Source organism: Nelumbo nucifera, chromosome 2 (genome assembly GCF_055504915.1).
Source record: "Nelumbo nucifera cultivar China Antique chromosome 2, China Antique-T2T, whole genome shotgun sequence".
Classification (NCBI taxonomy): domain Eukaryota; kingdom Viridiplantae; phylum Streptophyta; class Magnoliopsida; order Proteales; family Nelumbonaceae; genus Nelumbo; species Nelumbo nucifera.
The window spans coordinates 18,703,419-18,721,517 of NC_142650.1; the positions used below are offsets into that span (position 1 = coordinate 18,703,419).

Below are 18,099 nucleotides of genomic sequence, written 5' to 3' on the forward strand. Positions count from 1 at the left end.
ATGAATGAGTTCAGTGTCACGATGTCACCATTGGAAAAATAGCTGATGATACTCGAGTTTTCTGTTTGCACGGACATTAGTTGGAAACAGTACTTCCTCGTGATAAAGCAGTTGCTTCTAATGGTTTTCAAAACCGGATCGGACCGAACGGTCGGATCAGAAAAATTGGGAACCGGTTAGATTCATTTTCCCCAAAAACCAGATTTTCCCTTTAAAATCGTTGATTTTGGTCAACGAACTGTTGAACCGGGCAGTTAATCGCCCAACCGTTCAAATGATTTTGACTATTTTTTTAATTTTTTTATTTTTTTTATCAGAACGGTCAGACCATTCGACCCGATAACCAGACCCCTTACCGGTTCGGTCACCAGGTCGGTTTTAAAAACCATGGCTTCTATTAATTTAGTGGTGATTGGGTTGGGTGGGTCGGGTTCGGGTTGGGTCAAGGTACTTCGGGTTGGGTTGTCAAATGCTAGACCCTAACCCTAAATGCTCAGGTTAGGGTTGACCCATGGGTCAATTTGGGTCATCCCAAAAATAATTGAAATTTAAAAAAATAAAGAAAAATTACATGAAAAATGTCAAAATTAAAAGAATTAACCTTAAAATTTCAAATATAAAATAAAAAACTTGGACATTTAACAATTTAAAGAGTAGACAATAAAAAGTAAAGACTAAATAGAAAAAATGTAAGAGTGCAAACTTCTAACGATGCATAAATAATCCCAATTAGACTTGACAATCGGGTCAGTAGGTTGATCCATGACCCAACCCAACCCAGTTTTTTTTTTATTTAGAGACCCTAACCCTGTTTTTTCGGGTTAGGTTGGGTCAACTTTTTGCCAGGTCTAGTTACTAAGCAACTAAGGCTCCATTTGTTTGAACTTTGGAGTGAGAATTTCATTTGCAGTTTTGCACTGGTGTAACGTAGGAGAGTGCAAATAGATTGAGTGTAAATTTTGACCTACTTGTGCTTCAGATTTGATTTTGTTTTATTTGTTTATGAAAATCAAAATAGAAAGTAAAATGATCCCTACTTTGCATGAAGATAACAGAGGTAAGAGAGGCAAAATGATGTGATTCTCATTTTAATACAAAATATGCATTGCTGAATGCTAACAAATGCAAATGAGACAAGTGAAAATTTTGCATCAGGTAAAAATGCAAATCATAGTCACAACTCACAAGCAAATATATGCAAAAGTGCAAAACTGAACTAGAACGAAAGAGAGTTTTACGTAATGATAACTACATATACTTCATCGAATGAAATACATTATACTTAACCATTTCAAAAGAAGGAATCGATATCAATGTCTGGGGTGTTCGCCAATATGAATGGTTTTATTTTTTAAAACGAAAACTGATGCATCAGAAAATATGTACATGGCAGCTATTTTTGTTTCAGAAAACTAAACCATTCACATGGGTGAATATCCCCATAATAAACAGTTTCACAAACCAGAGTGTGTTAGGCATTGATGCTGCCCAGAGGGAAATAAAAAGGTCTTTAATGAAATAATCGGAATCAATAATTCTTTAAAAATAGGAAAAAAATTATGGCAACAAAAAATTAAAGGGGTGTTCGAAAAATGTTAGTGTGGCAGTTGTTTTTGTTTTCAAAAACAAAACCAACCATGTTGCCGAACACCTCCTAAATCCACTGGCTGTGCCAGTGGAAGCCACAGCTAGGTCTAAGTTCTACTCCAAGTATTTTGCCAATGCCAGGAGGTTCATCTTTTGGCTTGCACTTGGGCTATGTTCGATTTGTATAGGTTTCCCTATCTTTTCCTTCAAATCAAACACTACCTTAAACATTCCGAGATTTAGATTCCCCTTCCAATCTTCTCTCTTCTAATAATAAAGTCGCTGCTTTCTTCTCTCAGAAATGGATAAAAGAACAAGGGAAAGCAAACAGAACTCATCCAGTAGTAAAAGATTCTTTTTCAGGTGAAATATGTTTCCGCTGGATGATCAAAGTAAATTTCTCCTATGTATATTGATACCGAATGCCTCTACATGATCACAGCACAAAGAATAGGGCGGTTTACTGAAGATTAAATCCACTGCCATAATAAAATGCTTAACAAGTGATTTTCCTCTCAACCTAAAATAATACAAGCAATGTTGCAAAGCATGCTCCCTTCAAACAAATTTCAGTCTGGTATAACAAAAAAGCAAAACCAACAAGAACATGATGATACAAATCTAAAGTAGTCCTTTTCCCCATATTCCAAATTTTTCAGATATTCAAACAAGTGTTTGGATTTCCTTTGTATTCCAAAAGCTTACACCCTGGTTTTCCTTTGAACAGTAATTCCCAAAGCTCGATTTCTCTTTATTCATAAACCCTATGCCAATCCATTCACATATTCTACCAGAAACAAATACTCTAATTCGGCAACAGCTGCCCCCTTGCAAGAAAACCACTTTTAAGAGGTTCAGACTAAAATGTATGAGAAAAATACCTCTGTTAAGAACCAATTGAGTTTGTTAAACATTGAATCAAAAACAATTCCAACTAATTTCAATTATCAAATCATCGACCCTGTTTTGGGACATGAAATACTCTGCATTTTATGCAATTACATGCTCAGATTTGATTTTCAGATATGAAGTTAGGTGCTCAAATTTTGTTAAACTTATAGATATGAAATTACATACTCAAAATTGATTTCCCATCATCTTTTACAACTTCTGTTGACCATAGTTGAGTTCTTGGATTTTCCCCTGAAGAAAAAAAAAAAAAACATTTTTGCCCATAGACATCCTCCTCTTGGTGTTGTCATCTCTCTGCATCTTTGCCCTCATTTCTTCTCTCCACAGCCTATTACTGAATACTGATCAACTTTGCATGGAAGTTGCAGCAGCCATGGCATGTGAGTGTCATTTCAATTCAAGCATCTACATGATGACTGAAGATTTTCAGAAGGAAGGAATGCATGAAATATCAAGGAAGAATGAAGTAAAGTACACCAACCATTCTCTTGTTCCTGCAGAAACATCAAAAAATCAAAATCAACAACCGAATACACTTGGCTGATCAGCGGCTGGATCTTGACACGTCACTTGGACGGGCTGGTCAAATGTTGAATGTCAGACACATCAATTAGATAAGATCAAAAGTCGTACTTGGCATACCACTCATGGAGCCAGATCAAAGATTTGCATTGGAATCTAGCATCATTGATGCAGTGCCTCATTTTTTTCATGCAAATTTGGGTTAGAGTGAGGTGAAGACAGAATTCCATCACAAGTCAGTGAAACCCACCGACTTTAGCAGCTGGGTCACTGGCACTTTCTTTGTTTCTTTAAATAAACTGTAACTTCATTATTACTTAATAAGATACCTACTTGAGTTAATGGTGATTTGGTTGAATTAATTCTTAAATTAATAAGGAAGTACTTCAAAATAGAAAACAGAAGAAACATAGAAAATAGAGATAGCATGTAAAAGATTAAAGAAAATTTTGAAAAGATGCTCTCTAATTGTTTGTAGAATATGTAGAAGGTCTTTTCATAATATATGAATAGGCAATTCCTAGTCTAATATTACAAAATATCATTATCATCACCATCCAAGCCTTGTCCCAACTATATGGGGTTGGCTAATATTACATACTATGAACATTGGAAAAAAAAATTAGGTGCATATCACTTATGATGTATGACCATTTGAAAAGGAAAAAAAATGAGGTAAAACCCCTCATTGTTCAAAACACCCTACAAAAATTGTTTAAATATGGATTACATACCTAAGTTAGGCCACGTTGACAAACTTCATATATAAGTTAAAGTTAGGGAAGGGCCACGTCAAGTATATGTGGGACCTGTATCAATTAGAATCCAGCATGAATTAATCTTCCAGCACAAATAAAACGTAGGGAGGCACTAGCACACTAAAGCAACGCATCTGGAAAGATCATCCTTGCTTCAAGGTGGGCTAGGTTTGGGCCAAGCCATATGGATTAGTATGCCTATGCTAGGCCACATTGATAAATTTCATACAAGTCAGGGAAGGGCCAGGTCAAGTATGTGTAGGACATATATCTGTTAAGTCCAGCATGAATTCAACTTGCAGCCCTATTAAAACCTATAGTACACTAAAACATCTGGCCAAACTATCTCTGCTTAAGTTGGGCTGGGTTTGAGCTGACTCAACCCAACATGCAGCTACATGTTTTCTATTTATATTTGGGTTCGACTATGATGCCAGAAAGACATGATACCAGAAAAACTTATAACCAATCAACCGGCATCATAGAAGTGATAATCAATCAGATGGGTTTTCATCAGAATTCATGGGGGGTTTTGATTGGTCAAAGATTTTCACATATCATGTCTTTCCAGGTTTACCATTATTAAAAATGCAAGGATATAAAATCGGGTATGTACACTTACAAAAGAGGGGGTTTACAAAAGCATTCAATTTATATTTAAAAACCAGGAAACTCAAAAAGATTGGCAGGGCTCCTATGTTAATCTAGATCCAAACTCATCTGAGTTTCTCTGCTGTACTGATCTCATCAAATTAGTATCTTAAAACAAGAAATAAAACAATATATATAAAGGGTTTATGTTTTGATTGGAAAATAAAAGCCCTTGACTATTTAATCTAGAGGATGTTGTTTATAACATTTCCTTTTCTTCTAAGAACTGTGCTAATCAAAATCCAGACAAAGACTCATGCTGAGCAAAACTTTCTTCATCTTCATCCTCTCTCTCTCTATACATCATTATTGTCAGTGGAAGGTTAAGCTTTGACACAAAAACAATCAGTGCATAAGGACCTCAATATAATCTAACGTTGGAGCATAGATTTTGCTACTACCCTAGATCAAGAACAAGGGTATTTGGTTTTATACTAAACAACACCAAGAAGTTGGAATGGAGATTTGGTTTAGTTAGAACTATGATGATCTCAATCAACTTCTTGAAGACATCTAATTGTACATTTCTTGTAAAAATTTTAAGTTTCTTAAATGGAAGAGATCCAAACAAAAATGGAAAGTAACTTGATCCCCTTCCTCTCTAGTTAATTCTGTTGTGGATGCATTCGTTGGGAAGAAATACCGCCGCAGGCAGCAGCAACAGCAGTGACAAGGTGTCCACGTAGAAGTCCACGTAGGATTAGGCCGCAGCTCACTTTATCTTATCTTTCACAGTTATCTTATTTGTTTTTCTCATTTATATAGTCCAATAAGGTTTAGTAGGGAGTCTTATAGTAGGAGTTTGACTTATCTAGGGAGTCTTATCCTTCTCAAGATAGGGATCTTATCTGTAAGAAGTCGAATCCAATAAGGAGTATCCTACCTCTTGTAATCTCCTATTTAAGGAGCTGGAATTAAAGAATAAAGCATCAAATTTTCGATCAAGGAGTAAGGAGAGTTAGGGTGATCTCTTGAACAAATCACCCTCCCCCCCTAGGTCGCCACGATAGGGTCTGCACGTAAGGGAAGGAGCAAGGGGAAACTAGAGGTTCTCCCCGTGGACCGACCCGTGACGCGATCCTACGCCCGGGCCTAACATCTTGGTATCAGAGCCTACCGTCATGGGAGATCTGGAACAGCTATCATCTAGGGTCCACGAACTGGAGCATAGGCTCGTGGAAACCAGCGTGGAGGTTCGTGAGGTCAAAGACGATGTCCGGGAGCTACGACGCTTGCTGGAATCGTATTTCTCTAACAAGGAAAGGAACTCTGAGGGAACCGCCACCACCAACAGCTGCCGACCAGAGTAGGCAGAGACGTCCGGCGAACAATAGACCGCCGTCCCAGCAGCCGCAGTTGTTCCCAAGTATAGCCGGCTAGAATTTTCGTCTTACAACAGCATCGGAGATCCACTGGGATGGTTATATCGCTGCGAACAGTTCTTTCGTAACCAGCGCACGGATGACAGAGACAAGGTCAGTCTGGCCGCTTTCCACCTAATGGAAGAGGCACAACTCTGGTTCTACCGTCTGGAGCAGGAAGAACCCGGGCTTAGTTGGGGACAGTTTAAATCCTGCAACCCGCTGAGCGAATTGATTAACCTCAAGCAAACTAGAACCGTGGTTGAATACCAGCGCCAGTTTCAAACCCTTCTCGCAGCGAACAGTTCACCGCAGGGTTAGCAGAACCCCTAAGGGTGGACGTGGAGATGCAACAACCTCCCAACCTGGTCACAGCCATGAACCTAGCACGCGCCTTCGAACCCAAACTGCAGCTCACCCGCGGGACCTTCAGTGTGGGTCGGCCGGCGATGACCTGGGCACCTCCGAAGACAACCGGAGTGTCCCCTTCTTCGGCAGCCAGCAGGGAACGAAGGTCTCCTACCGGGAACACTCCCAGGACGGCATCAAGCATGGGGAGCAGCATGACAGCACCACCCATTAGACGGTTGTCCCGAGCCGAGATGGCAGAGCGTCGCGCAAGGGGGTAGTGCTTTAACTGCGATGATCTGTATTTCGCCTGACACAGATGCAAGAGACTATTTTGTCTTTTGGTAGACGAACAGGAAGAGGACGAGGATGAACCCGCAACATCAGAACCCGAGATCTCCCTTCACGCAATCACGGGGATAAAAACCTCACAGACCATGCAATTGAGGGCGCAGGTAGCAGGGGAACCAGTATGCATCCTCGTTGACTCAGGAAACACGCACAACTTTGTCAGTGAGCAGGCTGCCCGCCAGTTAGAATTACCTATGGAAATCAGGCCACAACTACAGGTAGCCGTAGCAAACGGGGAAAGAGTTCAGCCCTGGAATCTGCAAGAACACCAAAATTCAGGTCGAATCAGAATCCTTCTTTGCTGATCTATTTGTGCTATCCTTAGATGAGTTCGACATCGTCCTAGGAGTCAAGTGGCTAATCACTCTAGGGCCAATCTTATGGGATTTCAGCGCCCTAACAATGACATTCCACCTGAATGGAAAACCAATTACCTGGCAGGGAACCAGGATAAGGGCAAAAACGCAGTTGCATACACTTTAGGGCGAGAGTATGCGCACAGCAGATATGGAGAGGCTCCTCACGGATTTCTCTGCTATATTCCAAGAACCCAAGGGGCTTCCACCCTCCAGAGCTTGCGATCATCGGATCCCTCTGATAACCGGATCAGATCCCGTCGTCGTCCGGCCCTATCGCTACCCACACCGACAGAAGGATGAAATAGAAAGGCAGTGTGCGGATATGATGCAGCAGGGAATCATTCGTCATAGTCGCTCCCCCTTCTCCTCGCCGATTCTGTTGGTACCCAAGCAAGATGGGACTTGGAGATTTTGTGGACTACAGAGAGCTTAACAACCAGACAGTCAAGGATAAATTTCCTATCCCCGTCGTAGATGAGCTATTGGACGAACTCCATGGCGCCCAATACTTCTCAAAATTAGACCTCCGGTCGGGCTACTTCCAGGTCCGGATGACTTCCGAAGATGTGGAGAAAACGGCCTTCAGAACACATCATGGCCATTTTGAATTCCTAGTTATGCCATTTGGCCTCACCAACGCTCCTTCCACGTTCCAGTCTCTGATGAACGAGGTATTTCAATCACACCTCCGCAGATTTGTCTTAGTATTTTTTTATGACATCCTAGTCTACAGCAAGTCATGGGTAGAACACGTATAGCATCTGTGGACCGTTTTTTAACTCCTTCGCCAACACAAACTCTTCCTTAAGCGATCCAAATGCTCCTTTGGGGAACGTCGGGTCCTTTACTTAGGACATGTGATCAACGGGCAAGGGGTCACGGTGGATGACTCCAAGATTCAGGCTATCAAAGAATGGCCCAAACCACAATCCGCCAAGGCTCTCCACGGGTTCCTAGGGTTGACGGGTTACTACCGCAAGTTTGTACAAAATTATGGACTTTTGGCGGCCCCACTAACCAATCTGCTCAAGAAAAATGCCTTCCATTGGGATAATGCAGCCAATGCAGCCTTTGCGAGTTTAAGAGAAGCCCTCTCCTCCACGCCAGTCCTGTAGTTGCCAAACTTTGATCTCGAGTTCACAGTCGAATACGATGCATCCGGCACCGGCATAGGCGCCATACTATAGCAACAAGGGCACCCGGTCACCTTCTTCAGCCGCAAACTGGCTGACCGCCATCTTAAATTACCCGCCTACGAACGCAAACTGATTGGGTTGGCCAAGGCAATGCAACACTGGAGGCCATACTTATGGGGAAGGTCCTTCGTCGTCAAGACGGACCACTACAGCCTCAAATATTTGTTGGAACAACGGCTTACCACTTCGCTGCAACAGCATTGGGTCAGCAAACTGCTTGGTTTTGATTTTCGGGTGGACTACAAGGCGGGATCCTTAAACCGTGTCGCAGATGCCTTGTCTCGCCGGGAAGAAGACAATATGCTCCTTCATGCAATTTCACAACCCCAAGTCACCCTACTGGAAGACATTCAAAACACGCTACCACAATCACCGGAGTGGAAAGACCTTGTTCAGAAGATACAGTCCGGGAAAACCGACTCCAATTGGTCCATTCACAACGGGCTAGTACTTTACAAAGGACGTATATACCTCTCGGCCGATTCTTCCTCAATCCCCGCAATCATCTCCGGTATACATAACTCCACTCACGAGGGCATCCAAAAGACATTGCATCGTGTCCAAGCGGATTTCCATTGGCCATGAATGAAAACTTCTATCCGGGACTTCATCAACAACTGCTCCACGTGCCAACAACATAAATGTGAGAACCTACATCCAACCGGCCTTCTTCAGCCCCTCTCAATTCCTACGCAGATTTGGGCGGATATATCCATGGATTTCATTGAGGGACTACCCAAGGTGGGAGGGAAGTCAGTTCTATTCGTTGTGGTAGATCGCTTCTCTAAATATGCCCACTTCATCCCTATGGCACACCCATACAATGCCATTTCAGTCGCCCACGTTTTCTTTACACATATTTTCCGTCTACATGGGTTACCGGAATCCATCGTCAGTGACAGGGACCCCGTTTTTACCAGTACCTTCTGGAAGGAACTGTTCCGATTACATGGAATGACCTTGGCCTTCTCCTCCGCCTACCATCCTCAGACAGACGGCCAAACGGAAGCAGTCAACCGCACGATCGAAATGTACCTCCGCTGTTTTGTAGGAGACCGACCGCGACAGTGGGTGGATTGGCTCCCCTGGGCTGAATACTGTTACAACACGGCCTATCATTCGTCCCTGGGCATGACACCCTTCCGAGTAGTCTATGGCCGAGATCCTCCTCGCTTGCTATCATACGAGCCCGGATCGACTCGACTGGACAAGATTGACCGTTCCCTCTAGGAATGCGATGCCCTCCTGGCTGAAGTCTCTCTCCGCCTGCAACAAGCGCAGTTACGCATGAAGCACACCTATGACCAGCATCGACGGGAACTATCGTTTGAACAGGGTCAGTTTGTGTGGTTGAAGCTCCAGCCCTACTGACAACGATCCTTGAGACAGCGGGCTGCTCCCAAACTAGCTCCTAAATTTCATGGACCATTCAAGGTTTTACGGCGGATCGGCCCAATTGCATACCAGCTCGAGCTACCGGCGAACAGCAGAATCCATGATATCTTTCACGTTTCCTTGCTCAAGCCATTCACAGAAGATCCACCGAATTAGGTACCCTCTCTGCCGCCCCTCAAAGACGGCAAGCTCATCCTCCAACCCCGGGCCTTCGTCCGCTCCAGAATCAATCGAGGTGTCCTCGAGGTCCTTGTGGAATGGGACAACTTACCATCAGCCGAAGCCACCTGGATGCCCTTCACTGAACTACGGGACACATATCCCGATCTCGAGCTTGAGGACAAGCTCGTAGTTCTAGAGGGATGTAATGTTGTGGATGCATTCATTGGGAAGAAATACTGCCGCAGGCAACAGCAACAGCAGTGACAAGGTGTCCACGTAGGATTAGGCCACAGCTCACTTTATCTTATCTTTCACAATTATCTTATTTGTTTTTCTCATTTATATAGTCCAATAAGGTTTAGTAGGGAGTCTTAAAGTAGGAGTTTGACTTATCTAGGGAGTCTTATCCTTCTCAAGATAGGAATCTTATCTGTAAGAAGTCGAATCCAATAAGGAGTATCCCTACCTCTTGTAATCTCCTATTTAAGGAGCTGGAATTAAAGAATAAAGCATCAAATTTTCGGTCAAGGAAGGAGTAAGGAGAGTTAGGGTGATCTCTTGAAAAAATCACCCTCCCCCCCTAGGTCGCCACGATAGGGTCTGCACGTAAGGGAAGGAGCAAGGGGAAACTAGAGGTTCTCCCCGTGGACCAACCCGTGACGCGATCCTACGCCTAGGCCCATAACAAATTCCATCTTAGATCTCCATTTAGTTATGATTTTTTTATCAGCAATACAGAAAAGGATTCATTGAAATTAAATAAAATAGGACTTCATCCTTTATATTTTTAATAATTGCAATTACCTTTTAATTTTTAATACATTTTATTATTTTGGTTGATCTGGATCATCTATTCCAGCCAATCTAATAACCTAGTTTGATGATTCAATGGTCTGAATTGTTGAGTCTAAGTTTTAATAAGATCAGCATCTGGCCAAGTATTGTATCAAGTTGATCCAAAGTGATTTGAACCACATCATTTCACTTTCAAACACTAATATATACATATTAAAAGCTAGAGACAGACAGAAATATAGAGAAAGGTAAAGGTTTACCTGCTATTGCAGCCCCAATTGAATTTCCTAATTGAAATGCCATGAACAGCAACCAATATCTTCACAGAAAATTTTCTCAATTAATGCTTGAATAAGCCACCGAACCTAGCCATGGCCACAAGGCTATAACATTAGATTTATAATCTACCTATTTAAGAAAAAAAAATGTCACGGAGATAGAAGAATGTCGCTGCCTTTCTACTATACAAAATATAACTCAGTTTGAGGCTTATATAGACTGTAAGAATGAGATGCATTAAATCAAATTTAATTTTCGTTGTTGGAAGAGCTTATCCTGACACTTATAAATAGAAAACCCTCACTTAAGAGATCAAGTCAAAGGACAACATTGCCATTTTAGTTGAGAAGGATAAGATACTATTTAATATACGAGATATGCTATTCAATTAGTTAAATTTCAAATTTAAAGAAAGAAAAAAAATAAGCAGACAATTCCTAGCTTATTTCCTGACTGAAACACCCCTACTTCTGAATTTGGTTCCTCTCTATTAACTCCTATATTTAAGGCATTTTTACTTTTTTCTTGCTAAAATATGTAAGACATTTTTTGTTTCTCATCATTAAATTCCACTAATTAATTCTATAGCCCATGATTTTAATGGTATAAAACTAATGTTTTTAAAACTGAGCCCCAAATAAAACTGTCTTTCCATCCTAGTGGCATGTCGATGGCTCAACTGTCTAGGTCAAATGGATCAACCCATGACATCATAATTAAATAATAAAAATTGAGAACTAGATAAAATATAAAAAATACAAAATACAAAAAAAAAATGTAGGAAAATTTTGGGCACATCTCTAGTATTATATATTCATCATATTAAACAAAAATAAGTTTGGTAAACAACAATGTTTTATTAATGATGGAAATGGAATACAAAAAAGTCAAAAAAGAGAACTAATGTCTAATTCATGACTCTAGGTCAAACAGGTCAATGAGATGGGTCACTAGTCATTCATCAAGTCAAAAGTTTTTGCAAGTAATTTGGTGAAATGGACACAGAATCATGGTTGGTGAAGAGTTCGCTGGTTAAATCAGCTAATTTGACCACAGGTTGAAAACACTGAATAAAAAAAAAAAAAACTAATGTTTTAAAACCATTTGGAACTGCATTTCCCTCCAGGTGGTAGGTCAACAGTTCAACTATCTGGGTCAAATGAGTCAATGTCATAAATTAGAAAAAGTCGTTCCAAATGTAAGTCCCAACTATTTGGGGTGTTGGGAGGGGTAGATTGGACAGAGTCCTAACCTTTGGTATATTTTGCACAAAGTGGCCATTCTCAAACTCAAACCCATGTTCTCCCGCTTGCCAGCCCAACATTTTACCATTATACCAAATAATGGCCCCTAATTTTCATACAGAAAATCACCCAATATGATGTCATAAATTAAATAAATAAATAGAAAACATACAAAAAACAATATAAAAATTTTCACAAGTTTTGTAGAAAAATTGGGCATGTCTCTAATATTATATATTCATCATATTAAACAAAAAAAAATGTGTGATAAATGAGAACTGTTGTTATTAATGATGGAAATGGCTAAATATACAAAAACAAAAAAAAAAGAATATAATTAATATCTAACCAATGACCCGTTGGATGGGTCAAACAAGTTATTGTTTAAACTAGTCAAGTTATCGGGTTAGTGACCAAGTCAACAGTTTTTTGCAAAGAAGTGGTTTTGGATGAACCAGAGCCAAAAATCTGGCCAGGTGACAAGTCAATTGGTCTGACTATCCAGTTCAACCAAGGATCGAAACATTGATAAAAACTACATGTAGGAATATTTAAATTTGGGTATTTAGGTTGGAAAGCAACAAATCCAGCACTACACCACGCTTCAATTACTTGTCTTTGTCATCATCTAAAATCACCATGTACATCAAACGTGCACATTTACTGGTGGGGTGTGGGGAGAAAAGATAGCCTGGCCCGAATTGAATTACAAGTAAGATCTTCATGGTATATGTCCATATTTGATTCATTTGCATATGCAGATTGGATCTTGAAGGAAAATACATATAAAGAGACAACTAGAACCATATATTATCCAGACTTGGTCAGATTTAGATTTTCGGACTTAGGGTTGTATGAAATTTTAGATGCGGATAACTGTTTCCCATCAAAGATAAAAAAAAAAAAAAAAAAAAAAAAAAAAAAAAAAAAGATTTGGATCTTTATGATTATAGAAACCCAGTAATACAATAAGGAGTGGAGAGCTTCATGGATCTTGCCTGCTTCATTTTGTGCCTGGTTGAGCCTCTTTGTTTTCCTCTATTTTACATGTGAATAGACTAATGTTCTGAAACCAATATAGAGTGGATGGCAAAACTCTACAAATTGTCAAATAAGCCCAAAACTGGATCTATTTGGGATAGTTTCTAGCTAACTTATATGCCAATATAAATAATTCCATGTACAGAACATGTCGGCCTGATAAGGGCTGGGGTTTCCTTTTTATGGAAGGGTTGATAACTGATAAGTGTTGGCATCACCCCAGTTCACCCTTATGGAGGTTGCCAATAATCCCCAACCCTTATGTTTGCATAAGGGCTGGAGTTTCCTTTTTTTCATTGACGGGTTGATAAATGCCACCCCAGTTCACCCTCATGGTAGTTGCCAATAATCTCCATATTTGTGCAACCCATCTCTTTTTAATAGAATGTTTGCATGAAAACCTTCTTGGAGTGACCAACCAATCCAGAAACTACACCTCAATTCGGTTTCACTTCAACAACCATCAGTTCTCTGTTGTATTCAAAATACAAGTATTTGGTTCATTATTGATCTATGCTCATAAACTTGGATTTGTACTTTGAAATTGATTATAAGCTTATGGGTTTTGAACTCAGCACTGCTAATGAATGGCAAATTCACTATTTTATCGAAGGTGGAGTTTGGTTGTCAAACTGAGAGGCAATTGAATTATTCAAATGGGTTTGAACGTTGATACAAGTAATGATCACCATGGATAACAGTTGCTTGTAAAGGTTCTTGACATCCAGTGAAATGCTGATACAATCTTCTTTGATGTGGATGGCACTGTCTGCCTTGGAGTTGGAAAGACTTCTGTGCAGTTGACTGCCAGTTTTCAAGTCTTCTAGTTGTTTCAAATAAATAAGTTCTAGGTTTTCTAATTTTGAAGAATGAGCAATTTGATGTCTTATTTTTCAGGGGTGATGGGTGGCTCTGTTCCTTTTGAAGATGCTCTTGCTGCTGGGCTCTTTTTTTTAATCCATCCCCTGCTCCAAATCAAAGATTTCCTTAAGAAGAAACTTCCTAGGTGTGTGAGCTTCTTCTTATGTTTGTATTGCTTTCTACATCTCAGGTATCTATTGTGTTGCTTTCTATAAATTTTGAACCCAAAAAAGGTGAATTTTTCTATACCAAAAACTTAATTATACCAGTTTAGACTCTGTTGCTGTCCCTGCACATCTTACCAGTAACAGTCCTATATTTGTCACTTCAGTGCAAAAAAAAAAAAAGTCCTTTGTTTTGTAAGTAGATAATATGAGAGTTCTGACATTGGGCTATGGAAGGCATCCGAATCTGGAATATTTAATAATGGATATGGCACTTAAAAACCCCATATAGTTGAGACAAGGCCTAGATGTTGATGATGATCTTTTTGTAAGGCTCTGGAGAGGTTTAGCATTGATAGATTTCCTTGCAAATGGATTTGGAAGCCTCACATCCTTCAAAGTAATTTCCTCATGTTGAATACAATGGCAAAAAAAAATCCTCACTGTTGATCATCTTTTATCCAAAGGGATGATTTTGGACAACATATGTCGTCTCTGGAGTCAGGATTTGGAATCAGTCCAGCAATATAATGATCCACTGTATCTTTCCTTATGCCATCTGGATGCAATTCCTTGAACTCTTCAATAGACAGTGAGTGGCTCTGGAAAATCTTCATAAACAGGTATCTTCATGGCCAGTTGCTTAATTCTGCAAACATGGTAGAATATTGCGGAATTTGTTACCATTTGCTCTATGTTGGGCCATTTGGAAAGAAGGCAAAAGTAAGATATTAGAAGGGAAACTTGCAACCAAGGAGGTGATCATTGAGAGAGTAGAACAATCTCTTGTGCATTGGGTGAGCATCCTAAAGGAATTTTGTTGTCTCACATAATATTATTACAGAAATCAACAGTCAAATTTTATTTATTCTTCTTTTACTGTTTAAGGGGAGAGTATTCTTGTATCTGTTTCCCAATATGGAATGATTTTAGTTAATTTGTATTAATTCTTCTGGCTTTGAGGGAATTATTCCCTCTATTAATACATATCAAGAAAAATTATAAGAGCTTCCACCTTTTATTTGAGATGAAAGATAACTGATTGTATTACAAAACAGAAATAGAAAGGTATATGAGATGATGTACAAGGAAGCAACAACACACTACTCAAGATTTACACAGGCAAAATTCTATCACTATATAAAGCTTCCCCAAGGGCACTTGATTTGGCCAATCCATCAGCTGTTGCATTTAACTCCCTACGAATCCAATTGAAGTTTCAAGGAACTCAAAATGTCTCTAGCCTCGGCTAGAACCACTATTCTTCCCCACTAACCAGTTAAAATGTACATCATTGATCAATATAAATTAAGCAGCGTTAAAATGTACATCATTGAACTGTCAAAACTAGACAGGTCTCATCGTTTACGCTGAGGAATTTTGATACTGCTATACTTGTTAATTTCCGGTACGTGCCCATTACTTTCTGATCTGAATGGTCTAATTGATGGTTGCTCTTAACAGACCAGCTAGAACCAGAGCTGATATCTTCCTACCTTTTCAATTGTAGATGTTTTTGGACAAATTACATTTTCTTTTTTGAGAAAAGAAAAAGTATTTAGTGACAAAGGAAAGCAATCTTATTCATTAATAAAGGGAAACATTTAGATGAGTAGTAGAAGTATCAACCAGCTTATATACAGTGAGTGATTGTGCACACAAAAAAATGCCAGCGAACGTACCAAACAAAAAATAATCTAAACAAAAAAAAAATGTTCACAGAAAACATGGATTGAAGGAATAAGGAACATCCCTGAATGTTTTTAGCACCGAGAACCAGGAGATAGACTTGGCAATTGCCCTCAGAAATTGATATTCTTGAACGGATGTACTGTAACTAAAAAAACCCTCGAATTACACAAAGTCCACATGAGAGAAAATACCAATCTCATGAAGCGCCCGGGGAAGCACGAACTCACTTTAAGCCGGTGAAGAATAGCTAATCTTGTAACTCACTCAAATGAGACTCAACGATGAATAAATCTGTAGGAATGGGTAACCGCCGGCGGGAAAACTTTGGCTGTTTGCATAAAACGAAATCGCATCAGCGTCCCCACTGGGCGCGCCTAACATGTTCGGCTTGGATCAGACAAAGCCCGTTCGAACAGTCTTTAGAGAGTTCGGCTTCGGTCAGTGAAAAGCCGGTTCAAACAGCGTTTACAGCCTTGCATTAAAAATATTTCCGTGCGAGATACTAATGTAAAGTTGCGAGAGGCTGTTTCAACAGTGTGAGTACGGGCTTGCACTGACTGAAGCCGATCTCGTCTTTAGAGCCTTATATTTGAGAATATCCAACTATCCCAAGAGTTCGGCTTCTGTAGGCCAATGTCCGTTCAAACAACCTTTACAATCTTGTATTGGGAATGTCTTCGTATTTTTGTGCTTTATTTTTTATTGAGTGTGATCAGGCTGCTCCCAACTGGAGGTGATCTGACTTCCAAACGGACAATGGATTGAACCTACAAAGATATCAGAGAATCTTGGGATGCTAACCCAACGAGGTTGCTCCAATGCTTAAGTCAATAGGCTGGTAGCGAGTTGAAACTGCTTGAAAATGAGAGAGCTTGAGAGTAGAAAATCATGCATACCTTGCACCCCGGGGGGTGAAGCCTTTATATAGTGGAGTCCTCGCGGGTTTCGTGGAGTGGTTCCGAAATCCTCGACACGATGAGGTCCGTTTTCGCGATAATGGGGATAACTGATGGGGCTTATCGAGTCTGCCCGATTCGGTCGGGGAAGATAATGCTAGCTATTACACAGCATGATCTCGCGAGGCCCGGAGCCTGGTGGTGAGATCTTCGGGGCTGCCACATAGCAGCTAGCATTATCTTCACCCCCCTGGGGTGCAAGGTATGTGTGATTTAGTCTGTCGTCGGGTTAGCATCCCGGGGTTCTCTAATATCTTTGCAGGTTTAGTCTGTCGTCCGTCTAGAAGCCAGGTCACCTCCAGCTGGGAGTAGCCAGATCGCACTCAATCAATTGGCGTCGTCTGTGGGAACCGCTACTAAAAGCCTCTTTCCACCAAAAATCTCGAACTCATAATCAATGGCATCCTCCAGCAATGTCGGACAGAAACGGTGAAGTGAACGTCTCCGGGGTGTAGCCTCAGATCCCGACTGTGTGCACCGGTCAGTTCACCACCGCTCTCCACGGGTAGGATCCCAACGCTGACTATGCCTCAAGCAACTGTGCCCGTGAATGCCCCACTTCCTCCTGTAGTGGGTGTGACGTTTGCTGAACCAACTGTGGTTCCCCCTGGAGTTGGACAGAATCAGCTTGACGACCTGGTACACTACGTGCGGGCTATTCAAACCCAAATGCAACAGGTCTAGCAATTTCAACACTACCAACAACAAGTTTTGCACCACATCTACTAGCAACAGTTCTCACCGCTGCAGTAGAATCAATAGCCAGTTCCACCTCGGCATCCGGCAACACAGCAGAACAAGTCTCGCTGTCATAACACTCGCCCTCCTCGCCGATGAGAGACTTCCCAGATCCAGAATCCTCTCGGGAGCCAGGTCTCGTCCCGCGGCAGGAGGGAAAGGCAAGTCACTCCTCTCGCCTCGCAGCAAGTGAACAGGTCAGGAGACACTCAGCCCGCCAGAGCTACTTCACCTCGGCCCTCGCAGCTTGAAGGTTCGCTTGCAGGGAACCAGTTCGGGGTTCTGGCCGCGGACTCCAGATGCCATTCTGTTCACAGTAGCCAGCGTCAGCAATCTTAACCACTTCATGCCAGGACATTGCCCGATAATACAGAGGTCAGCAGCACCAATGTGAGCTAGTCAGGAAGCAGCAAAGGCAGCGTCCTAAGGCACGACGGGCAACAGCTCCGAGCTAGCTCACTGGACCCAGTCAGCCCGAACAGCCTAAAGGTAAAGAGGAGGCAAGCTCGGGAACCATGAAGACCACTCCCCTCCTCTCCGTGCCATCTCCTTTGTCCTCCGAGCTCTTGGCCACCCCGATGCTGAATGACTTTAAAATACCTTCGTTGGATAAGTATGACGGGTCATTCGACCCAAATGATCATGTAGACTCCTTCCAATCCCAGATGCACCTAGTTGGGGCTGATGAATCTTGCATGTGTGTTGCTTTCTCTACGACCTTCAAAGG

General features: G+C 41.2%; 1 long non-coding RNA gene across 4 annotated transcripts; it reads right to left on the reverse strand.

Annotated features, from left to right (window-relative positions):
- Positions 1–2,500: 2,500 nt before the first annotated feature.
- LOC104595026 (uncharacterized) lies at positions 2,501–16,266 on the reverse strand. 4 transcript variants are annotated; one of them, XR_016083060.1, is made up of 4 exons: positions 11,929–16,229; positions 10,658–10,762; positions 3,756–3,830; positions 2,501–2,993 (listed from the first exon to the last, which is right to left on the reverse strand). It is a non-coding gene; the product is annotated as an uncharacterized LOC104595026 (long non-coding RNA). The 4 variants fall into 4 exon arrangements; XR_016083059.1 differs by having other exon boundaries at positions 10,658–14,635; positions 15,870–16,228; XR_016083057.1 differs by having other exon boundaries at positions 10,658–16,221.
- Positions 16,267–18,099: the final 1,833 nt, after the last annotated feature.